Source organism: Myotis davidii, unplaced genomic scaffold (assembly GCF_000327345.1).
Source record: "Myotis davidii unplaced genomic scaffold, ASM32734v1 scaffold187, whole genome shotgun sequence".
In the NCBI taxonomy this organism is placed as follows: Eukaryota; Metazoa; Chordata; class Mammalia; order Chiroptera; family Vespertilionidae; genus Myotis; species Myotis davidii.
Window position 1 is genome coordinate 3,311,962 of NW_006383018.1, and position 5,902 is coordinate 3,317,863.

Consider the following 5,902-nt stretch of genomic DNA (forward strand, 5'->3'; position numbering starts at 1 on the left):
ACCCAGGTGCCCAGCAGTTGATGAGTGGATTAAAAACCTGTGGTGCATCTACACAATGGAATACTACGCTGCTGTAAAAAGAAAGAACTCTTACCATTCTCAACAGCATGGATGGACCTGGAGAGCATTATGCTAAGTGAAATAAGCCAGTCAGAGAAAGATAAATATCAAATATAATTAACAGCATAAACTAATGAACAAAAATAGATCCAGAGACACAGAGCGTCGAACAGACTGTCAAACCACAGAGGGAAGGTAGGGAAGAGTGAGGGGGGCGTCTTAAGAGATCAACCAAAGGACTTGTATGCATGCATATAAGCCTAACCAATGGACACACAGTAGGGGGGTGAGGGCATGTGCTGGGTGGTGGCAGTGGCTGGGGAGAGGTTATGGAGGGGAAAAAGGAGACATGCAATCTATATTATGAAAGGCCCGTGGCTGTAATGCCGTGACACCGTCACGACCAAAGGACCAGTCACCATGAGGTGCATTGAGCACCTCTCAGGCCCTCCCCCCAACCCCACACCCCCCACTACTGCCTGTGAGCAGCAGGTGAGGCGGGGTGAGAGCTACTAGTGCAGAGAGCTATGAGCAAGAATCATAGATTGGCTGCCTCCTGCATATCCCCTACTGGGGATCAAGTCCACAACCCAGGCATGTGCCCTTGACCAGAATGGAACCTGGGACCCTTAAGTCCGCAGGCTGATGCTCTATCCACTAAGCCAAACCAGTTAGGGCATCATCTTATTATTTTTTAAAGAAGCTATGCAGGTATTCTGAAGTTCTAAGGAATAATGCCTAAAATTATTGCTTAGTGGTGTCTCTTTTCTATAAAAAATAAATTACTGCCTTTTTTTTTTTTTTTTTTTTTTACTATGTGCAGGCACTATTCTAGATTTAGAGTGTTAATTAAAAACCCCTTCCCTCCTGGAGCTTACCTTGTAGGTATTTCTTCTGAAATAATAATTTGACTCCATATAATTAGTAATATGAGCCTAAAACAATATTTTTATAGTTTGATATACTTAGAAGTGCTATGTTCTGAATACTACAATGTAATCTTTCCACTTTTTGTTTTATATCTTTTTTTATTTGGGATCATTTTGTAATAGACACTGCTTATTGAGTTGTTTTTTCAAGCAAGTTATTTTAAATGTAGAATTCTAGTTTTTCACTTTTATAATAAGTGAAAGTAGGGAGAGGAGAAAAGAAAGGGAACAATTGGAAAAAATTCTCAAAAGAAACACAAAAAACTCTTAAATCTGGGAAGAAATCTTAAAAGATCCTTGAGTCTACCTCTTCACTGTACAGTTGAAGAAACAGTTCTGCTGTGGTTAAGTGGCTTGTCCATTGTCACTTAGCAACCTTATTAGGGTCTCTGTAGACACAACAGTGAATTACTTTATTCAATGAAATCCATATTCTTTTTGAAACATTAATTCAACAAATATTTATGTCTACTATGTGCCAGACAATGAACTATGTTAAAATATGTAAAATTAAGTTAATTCCTGAGGCTGCAGAATCTGTTTTCTTCTTACACGTGGGGTTCCAAAACTTTTATTTGAGAAAAAAATCTGCATTGAATGAGATTATAGAATATAAATAGGACAAATGGCGCAGTAATGTAAAGTGCTATGGTTTTTACCATATCTGATTTCCTTGGTCTATTTGTCACTGTTACTTTCCAACAGTTTGTATCTCTGATGTTGTTAGAAAATATGCTTCAGAGCACAAAATACTGCTTTTGTCTTCTTTGCTTGCAGTTGCCCTACTTCACTCTACATACAAATTGTCTTTGGGTCAACTGTTGTAATCGTTTGTTTTCATAGTTAGGCCCCTAGAGTTTTGCTGTAATCGTTTGTACAGCATTCTTGGGAATATTACAAAAGTTTAAAGGCAGCCCTGACAAGTACAAATAATCACCATAATTAGAATTAATTAGGATATTTTAAATTTTCTGCAGCAGAAACATAGAAAATAGCTCTACTTTTAGCAATTTTTGAAAACTGGAGAGACTAGATAATATTTTTAAAATATATTGTAATATTCCCTTTGCGGGGGGGGTATGTGTGTTTTCCCCCTATCTTGTCAAAAAAAGTATTGGTTTGGTGATTTCATTTGTTTGTGTCTTTAACTTTAGTGTTCTAGGATATGAAGTATAATGACGAAGGAAAAGAGAGCTCAGAATGCATGGCATACATATTGATATCATGGAAGAATCCTGAATTTGGAGTCAGATATTATTCTATTCTATTTTGCCTGTTACTTATTATAATCTTGGTCTTCAATTCTCAGCTTCCACATTCTTTCTCAATACTTCCTGACCTCTCCCCATATCCTCTTCCAAATTAAGTCTGTTGTATGTTTTCTGTATACCTTATACTCTTTCTTCGAAGCACATTTATCTCTTGAAATGATATATTTCTGTATTTATCTATATTTGTTTAATTTGTTCTTTCTAACTTAATTACAGTTCAAAGGAATAGGTTTTGTATCTGATTCATCACTACCTGCTCTGCCTTTAGCACTGGGCTGAATACATGATAGGTAGTAAATATTTGCTAAATAAATGAACTGCTATTAATCCCTGCCGTTTGCCAAGTAATTTACTTCACAGATATAAAACTCTACAACCATACCTCTTACAGAAAGCCATCTTTGAGAAAATTAGTACAAGGGGTTTCCATACCACCTTCTTAGAAATACATAGAGGACTGTTTGGTTTATAGAATTGTACACTAACTTTTTTCTTACTTGTTTCTCCCAATTCAGTGAAGTAATAGGCTGAGCTAGACTAAAACATCCTACTGTTAGGGCCATATGTTTTAATTCATGTCTAGCAGAGTGCCTGGCACATAGTAAACACTCAAGAAACACAACAACCCTGACTGGGTTGCTCAGTAGGTTGGAGCATCATCCTGTATACCAAAAGGTTATGGGTTCAATTCCTGGTCGGAGCACATACCTAGGTTTTGGATTCCATCCCCTGTCAGAGCAAGTACGGGAGGCAACTGATATATGTCTCTCTCTCACATTGATATTTCTCTCTGCCTCTTCCTCTTCCTCTTCCTCTTCCTCTTCTTCTTCCTCTCTCTTAAAATCAATAAACGTCTCCTCTAGTGAGGATTTTTTTTTTTAAAAGAAAGTTTTTTGATATGATCCTATCTAATAAAATGGTAATATGCAAATTAACCATCAGTCCGTCACAGAGATGGCGGTGCCCATAACAACAAGATGGCGACACCCAGTCCTCTCAGCCCTACCGGAGTCCCCCAGTCCAAGGGGGGTGGCCGCTGAGAGCAGGCAGCATGAGCGGCCTAGCAGAATGCTTGCTTCGTGGCCACGGCAACGAGGCAAGCGTTCCACCCGGCAGTGGAGGGCCTCTGGACAGCGGGCACGGAGCGGCAGGTGGGGGGCAAGGGGAAACGTTTGCGTCGTCGCCCTGGCGACAAGGCAAGTGTTCTGTACCCGGCCGCGGATGGGCCTCTGGGCCACAGAGAGCCTCTGGGCAGTGGGTGCAGAGTGGCCAGGCCCTGCAGAGAGCTACTGGCACACGGATTCGTGCACAGGGCTACTAGTATTATTATCAAAACTTGGCATGTTTTATACAGTATTTTAAAGAAGTACTGTATAGAGAATGATTATTTATAAAGTTATAAATACTGAGTTTAAGGAATACATTTTCACTCATTTATATTTAGTTGTTTATTCACATTCTAGTCAGGATATTTGCTTGAGATCTGAATCAGTTTTGAAATATAAGTGTATGTGGACATAATATCTTTCTAGTAAATCTTGCAACTATTTTGCTTCCAACATATGTTAATATTTTTATCATTGGCTTTCAAATGACAAACACAGATGGCTATAGTATGAATTTTTGGCCTGTTTTAGACTGTGTTTTTCCAGTAATTTAAAGTGTATCATTTCAGTATAAAATGATTAGCTGATTGAGTAGTTTCTGATATTTCATTTGTGTTAGCTTGCCATCCTTTAGATTTATAATAAAAATAGTTTAGATAGCTGTAAGAAATCAGTGATATGATCTTGTTCCCTTTCTGTCTCTCTTTTTTTGGCCTAAAATCCTTTTATTAAAAGTAAAATAATTTCATTAGTTTTAGTTTATTTTAGTTTGAGCATTTAATCATGGAGGAGACATTATCATCATGCGGTATCAGTTTTAGTATGTCCCTAAACATCTTTGTGTCTCAGGTTTTTTTTCTTTTAATCTTTATTGTTGAAAATATTACATAGGTCCTCCTTTTCCCCCCTTTAACCTCTCTTTTATAAAACAGAATTCTCAGTAAAAAGCTATTTTGAGCATTATTTTTGAGAATTTTGTCTTGTTTTGGAGGGGAGGAGTGGTTGGGGCCTATTGGAAGAGAGAGATTATGGTGAGAGGGATTATTTTGTGTTTTAATTCATGTAATTACTATTTTTAATTCTGAGACCATGGAACTTTTTTATATAATAGAATTTGATATGCCTACTATGTCATCTTAATTCTTAGTACTTAAAATGATTACTTAATGGTAAAAGATAAGTTATTCATTTTTCACTCAACATGTATTTATGAAATACTGTTCTAGCCTTTGAAAATATAGCAGTGAACAAAAGTTCTTATCCTCGTGGATTTTGCCTTCTGGTTAATTTTTCTGAAAAAATATTATTACTTCATATAATCAGTGGCAGGTCTGAAACAATGTCTTGGTAATTTTATGCCCTTAGACATAATTCATTCTGAACACTATAATAGAACCATTATAGTTTTTATTCCATATCTATAATTAACTTTTTCACTTGGGTTCATTTCATAATGGATATTATTGTTTCAGACAGAGTATGTTTTAAAATATTTTTTATTGATTTCTAGAAAGAAAGAAAGGGAGAGGGAAGGAGAGACACATTGATGTGAGAGGGAAACATCCATCTGCTACTTTTTGCATGCCCCCTTCTGGGGATTGAGCCTGCAACCCGGGCATGTACCTTCACCAGGAATCAAACTGGCAACCTTTCCATGCAAGGGACAACGCCCAATGAACTGAGCCACACCGGCCAGGGCCAGATATTTTTTTACATTAAACTTTTTATAATGCAGTTTTAGTTTTCTTCTTGGTTATATGTCTGTACATATAAGTAAATATTAAATATAAATTGCGTATACACTAGTGGCCAGTGCACAAATTCATGCACATTGAAAGGAAATTAATTAGAAGAAATATTTTAATATCGTATTCACCCTTTCTCTATAATAGAAGTGTCAACCAAATTCATGATTGATCGACAATAACAGATGGAAACACACGCAAATACACGTGTGCGATTGGTGCCAGCAAGAGCTTTATGTGTGTCGCGCATGTGTGAGTCAACTTAGCCTTTTATAAATATGGATATATGTAATTTAACAGAGTTGAAATTTTAAACAAAATCTTCATCTTTGTCCTGCTATCATCTGCTATCTGCATATATTTTCTAACACAGATAACTTGGGCTTTCAAGAGGCTTTTGAAATTGAGCATAAATATTAAGAATGTCATTATTACCCAGCCAATGTGGCCCAGTGGTTGAGCATCGGCTTATGAACCAGGAGGTCACAGTTTGATTTCCAGTCAGGGCACATGCCCGGTCTGAGACTAGATCCCCAGTGTGGGGCAGCTGATCAGTGATTCTCTCTCAGTGTTGATGTTTCTATTCCCTCTACTTTCCTCTCAGAAATCAATTAAAATATATATTTTTAGAAAGAATTTCATTAATATTTTTCTTGATTTTGCATTCTGTCTGAGAGATCTTTTAAAAAATGATGTGCCTGGATTTTGGGTTCTATTTATAGATAATACATAATGGTATTTCAGTTGGTTTATTTTTAAGAATGAATCTGCTATCCTCAAAGTAGTAAATG